This window comes from Lepidochelys kempii, chromosome 16 (genome assembly GCF_965140285.1).
Source record: "Lepidochelys kempii isolate rLepKem1 chromosome 16, rLepKem1.hap1, whole genome shotgun sequence".
NCBI lineage: Eukaryota > Metazoa > Chordata > Testudines > Cheloniidae > Lepidochelys > Lepidochelys kempii.
The window spans coordinates 17,361,470-17,381,022 of NC_136395.1; the positions used below are offsets into that span (position 1 = coordinate 17,361,470).

The window sequence follows — 19,553 nt, forward strand, 5'->3', positions numbered from 1 at the left end:
ACAGAACAGAGCTGACTTCCCATATGTTTACTTATATTTACTTATAAAATAGAAAGCACACAAACAACTGATATGCCAAAAAAATGATTTTAGTTCCATTTACAGTAATCCTTCTTGTAAATCCACATTTACATACAGATGCTATTTTCATCTTTAAATATTGCTGCCCCCAAAATGACTCATGTTTTCAATAAGTCTTCTGCATCAAAAAGCATTCCATACGTCAGTTTGGAGTATCCCAGATGCCAAGAGATTAGACAACAGTACATTCAGATTAATTACCAAATCATAATACGAGTTCTTTCTAGGGTCTAAAGAGCTAATGCAAAAAAGTCTTAGCTTTTCAAATTCTAGCTCTCATTACGTGGTCACTATTTAATTTCATTACACGAACACAGTACACAAGCCTAAACTTCAGAGATCTAGCCTTCTGAAAATTAAGATTTACAACACAAAACCTAACACAGGCTTCATTTCTTCCAGTATATCAGAATGCAGGTGACAATAGGATGAGCACCTCAATTATGTTCCTGGCTGAGAGGTAGGGTGCGATAGAGCCAGCTTGCCAAAAATGGAATAGGTAGGGAAAGAGAGCATAAATGGGAAAAAATAAAAATTAAATCCTTAGTACCTTCCTGGTAAAGTCCTTACTAGTCTGCGACAGGTAACATTTTAGCAGTTCATGTCTATATAACAACTTGAAAAATGCATCTTACAGATATGACTTTGTTGCATATTTACCTTGCCAGAAGTGCAATACGAACCCATTATTTATACCTTGTCTTGCTTACAAGGTCTGCAATTCCCTACATCTTAGTTTCATGTCTTATGAAAGCGATATACATAAATAGGTTTGAGGTCAGATCCTCGGCTAGCATGAACTGATGTTGCTCCACTGAAGTCTATGAAGCTATGCTAATTTACAACAGCTGAAGGTCTGGCACTGTGCGACTTTCGGTTTGTAAAGTCATCAGCTAACATCAGTAAAACAGACTGGAGAAAAAAAAACCACCCCACTTCTTTTGATTAGTAGAATATGGAAACAGACAGCACTCCCACAAAGTCTACTGCAGAGCACTAATAAGTTGCTTCTAAGCAGGCTACATTTGGTGCAGTGTAACATATGTCAATCAAAATATAAATTCTCTTGACATAAGTACAGATCTCTCTAGCGTTTAGTAAGTCAGTCTTGCATAATGAGAGCTGCTAAACTGCTTGCTAATCTTATTGCTCCATTCTTGGCTGGGCCCCCTGACAGAGAGAGATTTGAATCAGGTCAAAAAAGGGCAATATACAGAATTTTATAAAGTAGCTTGTTAATATACAATACAGGAGCTATCTATTCTTATGCTTAGGTCTTGTCTAATTGCGAAGTTGCACTGGCTTAACTTAAGGTGCAATTTTAAACTGATTTAGTTAAACTGGAGCAATAGGTTTTTCATGGAGGCTTATTTCAGTTTAGTTAAGTTAATTAGGAACAGATTTTAATTAAGCTGAAATAAGGTATACTCAAACCAAAATAAGCCACCCTTAAACCAAAATACCAGTATTTACACTGCGGTGGGAGAAGTGGAAGTTACCTGAATTGGTGCAAATTTGTCTGTAGACAACCCAGGGATTTCCCTAGACACCCCCCCCCAAATTTCCCCAATCTCCCACCCCCCAAGTTACATGCAGTGTTGCCAATTTAGTCATTGGTTGGAAATTTGAATTGAAACATTAGTACGCACTTTAAAAGCATATACAGTGAGCTCCAGCACCTCTAGACTGGGCAGTTCATCGCCTTGGGACCTCTGGGCTTGTCACATCAGCTATGAAAGTAACAAATTTGCTTGAGCCCCGGCACCTCTTTCATTACAAATTAAGCACTGGTCACCCTCAACTGAACTGCACTCCCTAAGCAGGAGGTTTGGATGCCAGATCCTAGTGAAGAGAGAGAGAGAGAGCGAGCGAGAAGGTGGGGCACAGGTGTTTTGCTTGGTGGTGTGGGCTCTGCCTAAGTCACAGGCACTATTTGACCTGCCCCTCTCTCCTGCTTAGAGAGAGAGAGACGATTAGTCTTCATGAGTGAGCACTAGAGCTGAAATCACTGATAATCAGGTCTAAGTGCTTAGACCAGCTGTGAGACAGAGTTTCTGTGGAAGAGACAGCCCAGCTTGCACTAGTAGTGAGGTTCCCCCACTGACAGCTGGGTGGACCCTCAAGAGACCGACTCACAGAGGTCACAGTGGCAGGTAGCAGCAGAAGATGACAGTGCAGGGCCGTTGGGGACAGAGTGGTAGAGTGAACAGTGGCACGACAGACAACAGCGGCCAGAGCACTGAACTATGTTTTCGTGACTTCACTCCGGAATAGATTTGTGACTGGGAAACTTATATTAATATATGTTTCCTAGTAGGGCAAGATTTTTGAAATGCATTATTTGCCAAGGTCATTATCTCACATCATCGCTATCTCAAGAGGTCATTATCTTGGGGAGTTTCTGTACTAAACTTTATTATAATTATTTTTTATGTAAGAACAGCTATATTGCGTCAGACCAATGGTCCATCTATCTCAGTATCCTGTCTTCCAGGTGCTTTAGAGGGAATGAACAGAACAGGGAATCATTGAGTGATCCATCCCGTCTTCTACTTCCAGCTTCTGGCGAACAGAGGCAAGGGACACTCAGAGCTTGGTGTTGCATCCCTGCCCATCCTGGCTCATAGTCATTGATGGACCTAACCTCCATGAACTTACGTAGTTCTTTTTTGAACCCTGTTACAATTTTGGCCTTCACAACATCCCTGGCAAAAAGTTCCACGGGTTGACTGTGCATTGTGTGAAGAAATACTTCCTTTTGTTTGTTTTAAACTTGCTGCATATTAATTTCATTCAGTGACCCCTAGTTCTTGTGTTCAGTGAAAGGGCAAATAACACTGCCTTATTCATTTTCTCCACACCAGTCAAGATTTTATAAATCTCTATCATATCCCCTCTTAGTTGTCTCTTTTCCAAGCTGAAAAGTCCCAGTCTTTTTCCTATTCATGTTCTTTTTAATAACAACAAGGAGTCTGTTGGCAGATTATTTTTTATGCTTATGCCCAAATAAATCTGTTAGTCTTTAAGGTGCCACCAGACTCCTTGTTGTTTTTGTGGATATAGACTAACACGGCTATCCCCTGATACTAGTATTTTTAATCTCTCCTCTTATGGAATCTGTTCCATACCCCTAATAATTTTTGTTGCCCTTCTCTGTACCTTCTCCAATTCCAATATATCTTTTTTGAGATGGGGTGACCAGACCTGCAAGCAGAATTCAAGATGTGGGCATAACATGGATTTATATAGTAAAAGTGGAGGAGCTTGGTTTGCCAGACTGATCAGCTAAGCCAATACTAACAGCCTACATGAAAAGGCTGCAGAACACCATGCCTCTGGACTGCATCAACATGCAGAAAGCCTTATAAGCCAGCCACCGTCAAAGCCAATTTTAGAAGAACTTAATGAGGCTGTTAAGAATGCTGGAAACACAACTCAGTTTACGTGAACCAACATGGCTGTTGCACCATACTTTCTATTTAAACAAAAGATACCACACACTACAAACTGGAGGCCAACGTTAAGTGCATTGTCATTTGTTAATCCTGAAGTCGGACACTGGTTTCAAACAAGACTGGCAAATGCTCACTATCTTTCTGAAAAAATTCAGCTGACTCTCTAGAAGCATGCGGTGCAACAATGAAAGACTCAGCAGTTGAAAAAATGAAGAACTCTCTCACCATATTCAAAATATGTGCATACATGGCTGATGAATGCAAATAAGCATCAAGTATTAAATCATTGGTTTCAGAGTAACAGCCGTGTTAGTCTGTATTCGCAAAAAGAAAAGGAGGACTTGTGGCACCTTAGAGACTAACCAATTTATTAGAGCATAAGCTTTCGTGAGCTACAGCTCACTTCTTCAGATGCATATCGTGGAAACTGCAGCAGGCTTTATATATACACAGAGAATATGAAACAATACCTATTCCCACCCCACTGTCCTGCTGGTAATAGCTTATCTAAAGTGATTTCCAGCACAAATCCAGGTTTTCTCACCCTCCACCCCCCCACACAAATTCACTCTCCTGCTGGTGATAGCCCATCCAAAGTGATAACTCTTTACACAATGTGCATGACAATTAAGCTGGGCTATTTCCTGCATAAATCCAGGTTCTCACATCCCCCCCACCCCCATACACACACAAACTCACTCTCCTGCTGGTAATAGCTCATCCAAACTGACCACTCTTCAAGTTAAAATCCAAGTTAAACCAGAACATCTGGGGGGGGGGGGTAGGAAAAAACAAGAGGAAACAGGCTACCTTGCATAATGACTTAGCCACTCCAAGTCTCTATTTAAGCCTAAATTAATAGTATCCAATTTGCCCCATAACCTCAGCCATGCGGAACGCAATGCCATCCACAGCCTCAGAAACAACTCTGACATCATAATCAAAAAGGCTGACAAAGGAGGTGCTGTTGTCGTCATGAATAGGTCGGAATATGAACAAGAGGCTGCTCGGCAACTCTCCAACACGAGTTTCTACAAGCCATTACCCTCTGATCCCACTGAGAGTTACCAAAAGCAACTACAGCATTTGCTCAAGAAACTTCCTGAAAAAGCACAAGATCAAATCCGCACAGACACACCCCTGGAACCCCGACCTGGGATATTCTATCTACTACCCAAGATCCATAAACCTTGAAATCCTGGGCGCCCCATCATCTCAGGCATTGGCACCCTGACAGCAGGATTGTCTGGCTATGTAGACTCCCTCCTCAGGCCCTACGCTACCAGCACTCCCAGCTACCTTCGAGACACCACTGACTTCCTGAGGAAACTACAATCCATCGGTGATCTTCCTGATAACACCATCCTGGCCACTATGGATGTAGAAGCCCTCTACACCAACATTCCACACAAAGATGGACTACAAGCCGTCAAGAACACTATCCCCGATAATGTCACGGCTAACCTGGTGGCTGAACTTTGTGACTTTGTCCTTACCCATAACTACTTCACATTTGGGGACAATGTATACCTTCAGATCAGCGGCACTGCTATGGGTACCCGCATGGCCCCACAGTATGCCAACATTTTTATGGCTGATTTAGAACAACGCTTCCTCAGCTCTCGTCCCCTAAAGCCCCTACTCTACTTGCGCTATATTGATGACATCTTCATCATCTGGACCCATGGAAAAGAAGCCCTTGAGGAATTCCACCATGATTTCAACAATTTCCATCCCACCACCAACCTCAGCCTGGTCCAGTCCACACAAGAGATCCACTTCCTGGACACTACAGTGCTAATAAACAATGGTCACATAAACACCACCCTATACCGGAAACCTACTGACCGCTATTCCTACCTGCATGCCTCCAGCTTTCACCCTGACCACACCACACGATCCATCGTCTACAGCCAAGCTCTGTGATACAACCGCATTTGCTCCAACCCCTCAGACAGAGACAAACACCTACAAGATCTCTGTCAAGCTTTCTTACAACTACAATACCCACCTGCAGAAGTAAAGAAACAGATTGATAGAGCCAGAAGAGTTCCCAGAAGTTACCTACTACAGGACAGGCCTAACAAAGAAAATAACAGAACGCCACTAGCCATCACCTTCAGCCCCCAACTAAAACCCCTCCAACGCATTATTAAGGATCTACAACCTATCCTAAAGGATGACCCAACACTCTCACAAATCTTGGGAGACAGGCCAGTCCTTGCCTACAGACAGCCCCGCAACCTGAAGCAAATACTCACCAACAACCACATACCACACAACAGAACCACTAACCCAGGAACTTATCCTTGCAACAAAGCCCGTTGCCAACTGTGCCCACATATCTATTCAGGGGACACCATCACAGGGCCTAATAACATCAGCCACACTATCAGAGGCTCGTTCACCTGCACATCCACCAATGTGATATATGCCATCATGTGCCAGCAATGCCCCTCTGCCATGTACATTGGTCAAACTGGACAGTCTCTACGTAAAAGAATAAATGGACACAAATCAGATGTCAAGAATTATAACATTCATAAACCAGTCGGAGAACACTTCAATCTCTCTGGTCACGCGATCACAGACATGAAGGTCGCTATCTTAAAACAAAAAAACTTCAAATCCAGACTCCAGCGAGAAACTGCTGAATTGGAATTCATTTGCAAATTGGATACTATTAATTTAGGCTTAAATAGAGACTTGGAGTGGCTAAGTCATTATGCAAGGTAGCCTGTTTCCTCTTGTTTTTTCCTACCCCCCCCCCCCCAGATGTTCTGGTTTAACTTGGATTTTAACTTGAAGAGTGGTCAGTTTGGATGAGCTATTACCAGCAGGAGAGTGAGTTTGTGTGTGTATGGGGGTGGGGGGGATGTGAGAACCTGGATTTATGCAGGAAATAGCCCAGCTTAATTGTCATGCACATTGTGTAAAGAGTTATCACTTTGGATGGGCTATCACCAGCAGGAGAGTGAATTTGTGTGGGGGGGTGGAGGGTGAGAAAACCTGGATTTGTGCTGGAAATCACTTTAGATAAGCTATTACCAGCAGGACAGTGGGGTGGGAATAGGTATTGTTTCATATTCTCTGTGTATATATAAAGCCTGCTGCAGTTTCCACGATATGCATCTGAAGAAGTGAGCTGTAGCTCACGAAAGCTTATGCTCTAATAAATTGGTTAGTCTCTAAGGTGCCACAAGTCCTCCTTTTCTTTTTATTAAATCATTGTGTATGTGATTTTGATGTCTGCGGTAGGCCAGCAGATGCATTCTAGATGTTCAGGTTATAGAAGACACATCGGCTGCATCTGTGACATCTTAGAAGAGTTAAATGCTTGTAAATTGAACCCCAAACAGATGGCTCCTTGTACATTTGATTGAGCTACAAACTTCTCTTGAAGACATAGTGGAGTACAAGCTTTGCTCAGAGAAAAGTAAAGGAGTACTTGTGGCACCTTAGAGACTAACCAATTTATTTGAGCATGAGCTTTCGTGAGCTACAGCTCACTTCATCAGTGAGCTGTAGCTCACGAAAGCTCATGCTCAAATAAATTGGTTAGTCTCTAAGGTGCCACAAGAACTCCTTTTCTTTTTGCGAATACAGACTAACACGGCTGTTCCTCTGAAACCTGTCAGAGAAAAGTGTAACCCTAATCTCTCCTATACACACTGCAGAGGCCATCTACTCCAGCTAGCGCTAGTACGAGCTCCAGAATCTCCAGAAGACATTAAAAAGCCATAAATTTAATGGTTTTTTTATACTCTTTTTTCCAGCAAGAGTCCAAAAGGACCTAACGTCTCCAAAAAAAAAAGAAGATACATTGGGATTGAAGTTCAAATTAGTCCAACCTGGGAAAACCTGCTGGCTTTCTCAAGAGCAATTCTTGGCTGTTGTCTTAAAATTACTGCAACCGTTATTACTGGCTTTGGAAAGTATCCACCAAGATAGCACAGATCTAAGTAGTGAGGCTGGTGGACTACTTTTGTTACTAAGTTCAGAGAAGACTATAGCCATTCTATCTCTTTTAAGTCTACTGTTGAAACCCCTTGGGTCATAAAACAATGTCATCCAGGCATTTGCTACAACAGTAGTAGATCTTTGTCCAGCAAAAGAAGCTACTCTTGGATCAGTCAGAGATATCCATTGAAAATATACTGGAAGAAGCAAAGACTTCAGGTCAGAAGTTGACTAATGAAGGTACTTATATTGACTCCTTAAATGAAGAGGACAAGAAGTGTTTGTAAAGCCAGATGAAAAAGTACACAGACTTGATTCTTACAAATCTACAATAGTGATTTCTGGATTCTACTCAACCTCTACATAGCTTTTACAGATGCCTCTCTTATAAAACACCTACAGTTCAGTGGAGTGAAGCACTACCAGCAATGGGGCTGCCATGTGACCAGGACAGAACAGAAAATTTTGAACACAGAGTGGAATATCATAAGACAAACAAATGAAGATTTAACTTCAACTTCTTTATCATTGCTAGTGGCTCGACCCGATCTTTGTGCTATGTCTCCTGGGATGAAAGAACTAGGAATTCATCTCTTGCTACTCCCAGTCACAGTTACAGTTGAGCGTTCTTTTTCCTCACTGAATAGAACTTTGTGTTCTGAAAGAAGTCGCCTTCTGCCTGATCATGGGCATATCACAAAGGACTGGAAGTAACGGACACACAAGAAGACACCAAACAGTGCAAAATTACAACAAGAAAACAAGAAGGAGGAAGAGGTAGTGCTTCATAGTAGGCTTGACTAGCCAACTTTAATTTTTGTGATGATTTTAAAACACGAATTAAATCTAATAAAATGGTTGTGAAACATTTTTCAGTTTTTACTATGGTAAAACCATACAGCCCATCTTCACCCTCATGGTCTCAACCCTCATCGGCCCTCATCACCCCTGAATATTCCGACACTCCCATAATTTCAATTCCTGGGGAAAACACTGAGACAACCCCTTATCTAGGGAGGCTTCAAACCTAGAGACAATATAAAGAGATGGCATGGACAGAACAACAGACCTCTCCATTCCCCAGAGGCAATTCAGATCAGAAAGAGCAGGGGTGTAATTTCAACACAAAGAGACACCTTTTGCTCACACTTGGAACCATATAACCTCTACCAAAGTCAATGGGATTGTGCAGGTGTACCAGAGAGCAGATCTTGGCTTATTGTTTGTCTTTTAAGGTTTTTGGCAAAAAGCACTGCGAGCTACCACACTCCATTCTGTTCTATGAGATAGACCATTACTAAATAAATCTAAATAGTATGTCTCAGAGGCAGCCAGTCACCCATATATTTACATTCAGTCCCCTCAAACTTTTTGGAGAATTTCAAGCAGGGAGAGCCTCTTTCCAATCCCTTTTTATGCAAGTCACAGCACTCTCATTGGGTACAATATATTAACAGCAAAGCTTAACATTCAACCATACCCCTTGTACCCTTTTCAAAGAGGAGGAATCCACCCCTCTCCTCCTAGGCACATTTCAAGGAGATATTACCTTTGAAAAATGCAAAATGTGCTGACCACACTGAAACATACAGCGAGTTCACCTTCGTATAAGTAGGGGCATAGCGAGCAGATCGAGGGACGTGATCGTTCCCCTCTATTCGACATTGGTGAGGCCTCATCTGGAGTACTGTGTCCAGTTTTGGGCCCCACACTACAAGAAGGATGTGGATAAATTGGAGAGAGTCCAGCGAAGGGCAACAAAAATGATTAGGGGTCTAGAACACATGACTTATGAGGAGAGGCTGAGGGAGCTGGGATTGTTTAGCCTGCAGAAGAGAAGAATGAGGGGGGATTTGATAGCTGCTTTCAACTACCTGAAAGGGGGTTCCAAAGAGGATGGCTCTAGACTGTTCTCAATGGTAGCAGATGACAGAACGAGGAGTAATGGTCTCAAGTTGCAGTGGGGGAGGTTTAGATTGGATATTAGGAAAAACTTTTTCACTAAGAGGGTGGTGAAACACTGGAATGCGTTACCTAGGAGGTGGTAGAATCTCCTTCCTTAGAGGTTTTTAAGGTCAGGCTTGACAAAGCCCTGGCTGGGATGATTTAACTGGGAATTGGTCCTGCTTCGAGCAGGGGGTTGGACTAGATGACCTTCAGGGGTCCCTTCCAACCCTGATATTCTATGATTCTATGATTCCTTTCTCTCTTTGTAGCCTGATCAATTTGTTTAACACCGCATTTTTAGAATACCAAAGAGATCAGAATATGAAAAACCTGATAACTCCTTGGGGCCGAATGAGCCTGGTCTGTTGTCCCATAAGTTAGTCTGCTCTGCTGTTTGACTTTGAGCGGTCTGCCCAGGTCTACTTTAGGAAAAGAGAACTCCATGGTGTACAGCACAAAGGAGGGGCTGAAATGCTGCAGTGCAGGCAGGTGTCTGAAAGTAAAAAGAGACTAGAGTTGTTAAGAAAATACTAACTTTATAAGTGGAAAGGAAGCGGAGATAATGGTCAGTGGCTGGCGTTGCGACCAACAGGAACAAACAGCTGCAAGAACTGAGCTCCACGAACAAGAATGAAGACAAGATGAACTCTGACCGCTTACTGCCGCCTTTGGGCTAGTCTACACTGGTAATGCTAAAGTGCTGCCGTGGCAGCGCTTTCACATGGCTTGTGTGGTTGTGGCGCAGTGCTGGGAGAGCTCTCCCAGCACTCTAGAAAAACCCCCCTCCACGAGGGGTGTAGCTCCCAGCGCCGAGAGCACGGCTCCCAGCCCTGGGGCACTGTCTGTACTGGCGCGTTACAGCGCTGAAACTTGCTGCGCTCGGGGGGGAGGTTTTCACACCCCGAGCGAGAAAGTTGCAGCGCTGCTAATTGCCAGTGTAGACAAGCCCTTAGTTACAGATAAGAATTGCAGCCCCTTCGATGTCACTCAAAAGTATTAGGGGTTCCAACTGCAATTGTAATAAAGAGGCATAATCCTGGGCGCAATCCCTTCATACCATGGGCATCTGTGCCATTTTCAGTTGTGTGTTTGTTTGTTTGTTTGTTTTCCTTCAGGAGGTAGAAAAATATCAAGGTCAAGGGAAGATAGGCCCAATTGTGCTGCCAGCAACAGAGACGAATGAGGTCTTGAAGGACAAGTGGTACAGGGAGAGGGCTCTAAAAACCTATTCATGCTCATTGTCCCATCTGTCTATTCAACAAGCTTAGGCTAGGAAGTGGCTCTCACTTAAAACTGATGAGGCGCGGAAGCAGAAAAGAACTTTTAGCATAGGGAATTTATTTGATCACAAATTTACAGTTTATAAAAATGTATAATCTTTAAAGCTGTGGTGTTTGCAATGGCCCTAAAAGAATTAAGTTGGAAAAGGCAGATTTCAGAAGCTGTTGGCAACAGTGTCTTACCCTCACTCAGCCAATGAGCATTTGTTAGTGGTTTTCAACCTGTGGTCCGCAGATCCCTGGGGGTCTGCAGGCTACGTCTAAGATTTTCAAAGGGATCTGCACCTCCATTCAAATTTTTTTTATGGGTTCACAAGTGAAAACAGGTTGAAAACCACTGATTTAGAATTTCTAATGTGAGGTTTCATTAGTGAAGTGTGTTGTCACTACTTAGAATCTGAAAAGTTAGCCAAGATGGTACCTTTCTCTATAGCCCAGACATTTCCGCATTGCTCTCTATTATATGTTTTGTACTGCTTCGCTCAGTCTTGTTTTAAAATATCCCCAGTAATAGGGCTTCCATTACTCTACTTAGGAGAGCATTCCACATGCTAGCAGACCTCAGTTAAAGGACTTCTGGAGAGCTTTGAGGGAGGAGTTCTTTGAAAGACCACTACTTTCCTATCATACATTTCACTTACTTTTTTATTTTTTTTTAATTAAATTTGGTCATCATTTTCTAACTTTCTTCCAGACTCTTAAATACTATTGCTCCGAACAGAACAGTAGCCATCAAGATGATAATGCTAGCAGTTAATTAACAATTACAGTAAAACAATAAACTTTAAGCACCTATACTGCTGTCTACCTTGTGCACTTTGAAATGTTAAGGATGGAGATTTTCAAATGCACAAAGAGTAGTTAGTGAAAAAGTCTCACTGAAAGCCAATGAAAGCTGGATGCCTAATTCTCATTTGTGTTTTTGAAAATCTTCTCACTCCCTGCTAGAAATGGTGTTAAGAAGAAAGTCTTTCACGTTACCTGTACAAATGCAGAGGACCACAATTAGGAAAAAAGGTCACCTTCCCACTTGTTCCTTTGCAATGAAAAGAACACAAACTTGTTTTTCAATAGTATGATCCACTTTCTCTCCCCTGAATCAGAAATTGCTGTACACAGAGAAGCATTTTTCAGCTGGACAGTGCATTGATAAGGATACCTATATTACAACATCTCCAACCACCATCTGCATGTGTTTTTGTACACCTTTTTGTGCTCTGGTCTGAGATCACAAATTTCCCCTCATTCAGATCTCTCCTTCAGACCCACTTCTTCCATGCTGCCCACAAGAAGAGAGTCAAAAAATAGCTTAAAAGAAAAAGATAACACTTTTCACTGAATGAACAGGATGTGCACATACCTAAATTCAGTAACGACCTATTACTACTACTACAACCTTTGTCCTTACTCATCCCATTCCATTCTGTCCTCTAATTGTCCCTACTTGTCACACCACGCATAACATTAGGCTCTGATTCCTGTAAATGGACTCTTACATCCATGTGGAGCCCCTGGGACTTCCCCAGTTCTACTGATTCCTTTCACAAAGAGCTTATGACGTAAGAGCCTGCACCTACAAGCTGACTTATGTGGCTCCGTGTGGGTGGAAACTTGCACAACTGGTGCCTTAGGTTGTACAGGGACGGTGTATTTGTGTTTGTTCTGTGAAGTGCCTACCAATGCAGATCATTATTACCATAAGAAAAGAGCTCAACAGAGGAAAGAGAAGACCTTTAGTCATTAACTTTAATGGGAACTGAGCATCTAAATCCCCTGGGCACCTTTGAAAAATCTCAGCCCTATGGCAATGTGTGTTTCTAACAATTTCTGTCTCCATTCATTCTTCTGGAGTATTTTTAATCACAGCCCCAAATCATGTCAAATCCATGCACTTTTCACAGCTCTGCTGCAAGCTTTTTATTCTGGCAATGCTCAGCCTGGAAACAGTTATGTGTGCTTGTTTTTCCTCATTTTATTCTACCTGCCAGTTGCAAAAGATCAGAAGATAGCAATCTAGGGAATGCCTATACTGCAATCCAAGATGCGACTGCAGCCCAGATAGACACAGGCAAATATTACTAAAAATAGCAGTTTAGGTGTGGCGTCACGGGCTTCAGCTCAGGCTGTTCACGCACATCGAGGACCCCCTGTTGCCACATCTATCGTGCTATTTTTCAAAATGCTATGTCTACCGGAGTTGCAATCACACCTTGGATTGCAGTACAGACATTCCCCTAGTCACTGCTCCACTGTTAAACAATCAGATTCACTAGCACAGCAAAGCACTGTAGGAATAAGGAAAGAAGTCATAAAAGATTGTGCTGAGCAAAGCAATGAGGCAAAGAAAAGAAAACATACACTGTAGAGTTTCTTTCACAATAAAGGAAAATAAAGATTTTCAACACCAGTCAAGGTTTGGGGACTAACAGTTTATGGGTATTTTAATCCATTTCACCATCCTCTCAAATGAAGTCACACAGATAACTGATAAAAGAAAAAACACTTTTTGCAAAATGATCACTCCATATCTGACCTCTCAATCCTCAAAGGAAACCTACACAACACCTTCAAAAGATGAGCCTGGGAGCTTAAATTCATGACTTTGCTACACACTAAAAATCACAATTAAAGACACTGTAATCCATTAACACACACACACACACACCCCCGCTTTGTGTGTGTGTTATGACTTCAGAAATGTTAACTGGCCCACTTTATCTTGAATGGTTCTCCTTCAATATGTGTGATTCCTGCAGAAGAGCTCTATGTAGCTCAAAAGCTTGTCTCTTTTACCAAGAAACAGTATTACCTCACCCACCTTGTCTCACCAATATCTTGGGACCAACATGGCTACTACAACACTACAAAGATATCAACTGTCAATCTACCTAATATTAGGCTGATTCAGAAAAAAAAACAAAAAACGGTGGTACGCTCCCAAATTCTGGCTATACTCAAAGATCCACTCGTGATGCCAAGGGGAGATGATGCTCACAGCAGTCTGTGGAGATCAGCATAATTAGGTTTTCAGTCCCCTACCCACTCGGATGAATGGAGCAGATCACATTTCTCTGGCAGTTATTGTTTCCAGGCATCTGAAGACTCAGGTAGACAGCACCACACAGTGCACACTGAGTTCACGCTTGGTAGATTTCTTCACAGATGTAAGGGCTAGAGACTTGGAGTCAAATTCCGTACTAACTCCACTGAAGGTATTGAATTTATGCCAGGAGACAATATGGCCCCTTACTTTTCAATTAAATATTAAGTTCTGGAGGAAGGATACCAGTATCTGCTGGAATTTGAACCATTGTGTCATCTATCCAGAACTGCTCGAAGCAGGTTTAGATAGCAGTGGTTCGTCTACACCATTAGTCCCACTTACTTCCTCTGGTGAAGCTGCACTGGTGGCAGTGCAGTCATGGGACACTTAAGAAAATGCTAGTGTAAACACAGTCAGTGTAGAGAGAGCCTTAGAATTGTGTTGCAAATTGGATACTAATAAGAGGAAATGAACCAACCAATATTCAGTATTTCTGTTTCACTTTTAGTAACCCAGCAACTGTGAATAGTGAACTGTGAATAGTGAAGGTTAAAAACACTTGCGAAAATTTCTAATTCTCTAATTTTGATTCATTGAGGTTCCACTCCAGATCCCAAAAAAGTCTTGTTTTCCAACCCCAGCAAAACTCAAAGAATTGTTACTGTAAGAGTATTAAGCATTAATTTTCATCTTTGACTCCGACACTTTTTTATCCCATCGCCATCCTTCCTCATTCCTCAGGGGAAAAAAAAAAGAATGAAAGAGAAGATCACAAAACAACATTACAGTGTTGTTAGAATTTTTTTAATTATGTGTTTTAAAAATAGCATATTAAAAAAAGAATTAACAAGACAATGAAAGCCTAAAGTCCCACATGGCAACATAGTGCAAACAAAATACAACAAAATACAAATGCTCAAGGACCTATATTAAAGCTATGTCCAAATGTAACAGTTTTCAAGCAAACAAATAATACACCAAACGTATAATAATATTGCAAGAACCATTCAGAAAGTAGTGGTGAGCAGAAACTACAGAAGCATGTCAGCTTCTGTCTGACTCAGTTGTCACTAAATGAATTAAGACTTTCCACATAAAATCTGTCAGTTAATTAAGTTAGTCCATTGAACCCAGCAAAACATCCATCTTTATATATTGTTAAGAATGAAATGGGATTAAAGGAGATTCTGTACCTTTTGCTTCATGAAGCACAGATAAGGGTCAAGTAATAGCACCATGGAAGAAATGCCTATCTTTTCCTTTCAAACATTGTTCTTGCTTTAAAGGACATTTCAAAGGGGCAGGAGGAGTGGGGGAAAGATGAGTATATCTACTGCTCACTGTGAGGGTTGTTTGTGAGTATTTTACAAGTATTTTACTTGTAGCTTTTCCATTCAGTCACACATGTCAGTCTATTTTACCATTCAAGTACCTATATATCCTCCCTGATATTTCACCTTGAACATGCAAAATATTTCACCTAGAGTTAGACAATAAATAAAAAACCCACCCAGGAACAAATCTACTGTACTACTTTCCCCTTTATCATCCTCTGAGGTTCTGTTCTGTGAGGGTTAATCGCTCTTTAACTATTTCTGGGTCCTTCCAGATATGCTTGAGGAATTAATCTTGGGCAGGAAAAAAAAAAATAAGATTCTTTGCTGCATTACTGGACAAATCTCAGCATAAAGAACAAAATCTCCCTAATGTCCCAGAAATTAAGGGTAGAAAAAGATTAAGTGCTAAGCACGTTGTATGTTCTTGGATGAACTCAACTCTATTTCAGCAGGTGAGTGAATGGAGAAGCAACTACAGTGCCCCCTGCTGAATCTTTGCTCTTTGGACTTCCCTTACCTTAGGGCCCATGGAGAATGAAACTCCACCTCTCCTGGGGCCAGTCAATATCATTCTCTTCCTCACCCCAGCTCAAATGAGACCAGGCCCAGAGCACGCCTGCTGTGCCACCCTATCTCCAAGCCCAGTCTCCTTCCATTCAGCTTAATTTCATTTGTCCTTTCGCTTATGCTGAAGAGGTGATAGAACGGATTGAAATAGCAATGCAAACGGAGCAGCCAGGAAGAGAGGTGTGGCACCTGCCCCCTGTGGGATGCTAGGGTATGAAACTGCTGTTGAAGCAGAAGAGAGAACTGATAAGCTGAGGGTGAACAATGTGTGAAAGGAATGGTGACTGTGTCCAGGGGGTACTAAGTAGATAATAAATAGCAAGGCTGTGTGGTTGTCTGCTGTGTGTGAGAGCGTGACTGGTGTGAAGCCTGTGTTTCAGAGAGAGGAGGAGAGAGTTTGCTGTGAAGCATGTAGGGGAGAATGCATCCAGGGTGCACAAATGGGATTCAGAGTAGGAGCCGTGTTAGTCTGTATTCGCAAAAAGGAGTACTTGTGGCACCTTAGAGACTAACAAACTTATCTGAGCATAAGCTTTCGTGAGCTACATGAATGTATCCGATGAAGTGAACTGTAGCTCACGAAAGCTTATGCTCAAATAAATTTGTTAGTCTCTAAGGTGCCACAAGTACTCCTTTTCTTTTTACAAATGGGATTGTGCATCTGTCTGCAATATGTATATTGCTGTATGGGTGAGGGAGTTCTGCACGTTGGTGGTTTTGCTATGTGAGGGCAAACCTTTTTTTGCTGGACCTGGTAAAGTTTCTCAAAAAGCCTGTATTAAAGGATTAAGGACCTGACCTCACTCCCATTGAAGTCAAGGGCTGACTTGAGTTCAAAGGGAGTTTGAGCTTGAGCAAGATCCCTTTTATTAATAAGTGCCAACATTAAAAGAGAAGGTAGTACTAATGGGAGTTACTCAGAAGAACATCCACAAACGAAGATGGGAACATAACCCTAAGTAAATATACTCCCTTTGTAATACCTAAGGACATTTTTCATAAAACACGACACTGGAACAGCAGTTAATTTCCCTCAAATACGTTTACATGCACTGAGGTTTTGGGCAGTGCATGACTTTACTACAAGGAGAACCATGTGTCATAAGTAGCTTATTCAGAAATAAATATTCCTTTCAAAGCACAAAATTTTGCTTGTAAAATTCACACAAGAAATCCCAGAATAGGTCTGTTTTTTGTTTTTAAATGTGCTATCATACATAAATTAAAATTCAAAGTGCAGTATATGATATTTTCCTCTTTAAGGGTCTTTACCAAAAAAGAAAAAGAAAAGAAACCTCTATTAATGCCAGAAGTCAAACAAAAACACCATCTTACCTATTATATTCAACCTGCATTTAATCTTTTTCTGTATACATTATGTTATTTATGTTAAGAATCATATGCCAGGAATGCTATTACATATGCAGCACCTCATTCTCTCACTGATACCAGTGCAACTCCAGTGGACTTACTCCTGATGCACACTGGGGAAAGCAGAATCTGGACCACAGTATCCAGAGAGCTGCACTCAGTTTCAGAAACAAAACAAAGGCTGTTATTGCTGAATCCCAGTGGGGCACAGAGGTATAATTTTTGCATGTCTCTCATTAGTGTTGATAAGAATTGTTTAACTAGTTTAAAAAACAGCGCTATGCTCTTCCTTCCCCCCATCCTCAGGGAATAGGAAGAGGACTGAGTGCGTTTCAGCCTCTAAGAACATAAGAGCATCAGAGCGGTCATATTGTGTCAGACCAGTGGTCCCTCAAGCCCAGTATCCTGTCTTCTGACAGTGGCTGGTGCAAGATGCTTCAGAGGGAGCAAACAGAACAATTATCCAGTGATCCATCCCTTGTCATCCAGTTCCAGATTCTATCAGTCAGAGGTTTAGGGACACCCCGAGCATGGGGTTGCACCTCTGACCACCTTGGCTAATAGCCACTGACGGACCTATCCTCCATAACATCATTCTGGGATGTGTTAGCAGGACACAAGAAGTAATTCTTCCATTCTAGTCAGCACTGATAAGGCCTTAAGTGGAGTACTATGTCTAGTTCCAGGCACCACACTTTGGGAAAGATGCAGAAGAATTGGAGAAAGTCCAGAGGAGAGCAACAAAAATGATTAAAGGTCTGGAAAACGTGACCTACAAGGAAAGACTGAAAAAAATGGGTTTGTTTAGTCTGGAGAAGAGAAGAAACATAACAGTCTTCAAGTTCACAAAAAGGTAGTTATAAAGAGGAAGGTGATAATTTGTTCTCCTTAACCACTGAGGACAGGACAAGAAGTAATGGGCTGAAACTGCAGCAAGGGAGATTTTGGTTAGACATTAGGAAAAACTTCCTGATTGTGAGGGTAAGCACTAGAACAAATTACCTAAGGAGCTTGTGTAGTCTCTGTCATTGGAGGTTTTTAAGAACAGGTTAGAAAGACATCTGTCAAGGACGGTCTAGATAATACTTAGTCCTGCCTCAGTGCAGGGGACTGGACCAAATGACCTATCGAGGTCTCTTCTAGTCCTAAATTTCTGTGATTCTATGAACTTACCTAATTCTTTTTTGAACACAGTTATACTTTGGGCTTTCACAATATCCCCCTGATAATGAGTTCCACAGGTGGACTGTGCGTTGTGCAAAGAAGTACTTCCTTATGTTTGTTTTAAACCTGCTACCTATTAATTTCATTGAGTGACCTCTGGTTCTTGTGTTATGTGAAGGATTATATAAAACTTCCTTATTCACTTTTTTCACACCATTCTTGATTTTACAGACCTCTATCACATCCCTCCTCAGTCATCTCTTTAAAAAGACTGAAACGGTTCAGCTTGGAAATCTCTCCTCATATGGAAGCTGTTCCATACAGCTAAAAACATTTTTGTTGCCCTTCTCTGTACTTTTTCCAGTTCTAATGTATCTTTTTTTTACGTAGGGCAACCAGAACTGCACATAGCATTCAAAGTGTGGGTGTATCATGGATTTATACAGTGGCATTATGATATTTTCTGTTTTATTATCTGTTACGGAATGGTTCCTAACCTTGTTAGCTTTTTTGCCTGCTGCTGCACACTGAGCACATGTTTTTCAGACAACTATTCACCATGCCTCAAAGATCTCTTACTTGACTGGTAACAGCTAGTTTAAACCTCAACATTTTGTATCTATAGTTGGGATGATGATTTCCATATGCATTACTTTGTATTTATCAACACTGATTTCGTCTACCATTTTCTTGCCCAGTTACTCAGTTTTTGTGAAATCCCTTTGTAACAATTTGCAGTCTACCTTGGACTTAACTATCCTGAGTGATTTTGTATCATCTGAAAAATTTGCCACCATACTGTTTAACCATTTTTCCAGATCATTTATGAATATGTTGAACAGCATAGGTCCCAGTACAGATCTTTGGGGGATCCCACTATTTACCTCTCCAGTGAAAACTGACCACTTATTCCTCCCCTTTGTTTCCTATCTCCAGGTACTGATCCATGAAAGGACCTTCCCTCTTATCCCATGACTGCCTACTTTGCTTTAGAGCCTCTGGTGAGGGACTATCAAAAGCTTTTGAAAGTCCAAGTACACTGCTGACAGTATCCAGAGCAAAAGAATGAAAATTACAAGGGCCTTTTGGGATTCACTCCTGCTTGTTCTAAACACTATAAACAAGACCAGTGAAACTGACCAGATTCTGGTATATTTCATTCTGCTGCTGGTGTTGGAGGAGATTCTGAGCTGCACCTCTTAAGAGTTGCAGCCTGGTGTTTAGTAACATTGGTTAAATATATGTTGTTGTTCTAATAAGATTTTTAACCTGAGAGCGTTCTTGTAACTTCTCACTACTTCACTTCCACCCCCACAATTTAATTCATAGGCACTCTCATCCTTTAATG

At 41.6% G+C, this 19,553-nt stretch overlaps 1 protein-coding gene across 4 annotated transcripts in view; it reads right to left on the minus strand.

The window, feature by feature from the left end:
• Positions 1 to 766, minus strand: part of FNBP1 (formin binding protein 1) — a 95,809-nt gene extending 95,043 nt beyond the window's left edge. For all 4 annotated transcript variants that reach the window (XM_078849102.1, XM_073313785.2, XM_073313783.2 and 1 more), the window contains exon 1: positions 742 to 766. The gene's annotated coding sequence lies outside the window, so the exon portion shown is untranslated. The remainder of the gene's footprint in view (positions 1 to 741) is intronic.
• Between the last annotated feature and the right edge of the window lie 18,787 nt (positions 767 to 19,553).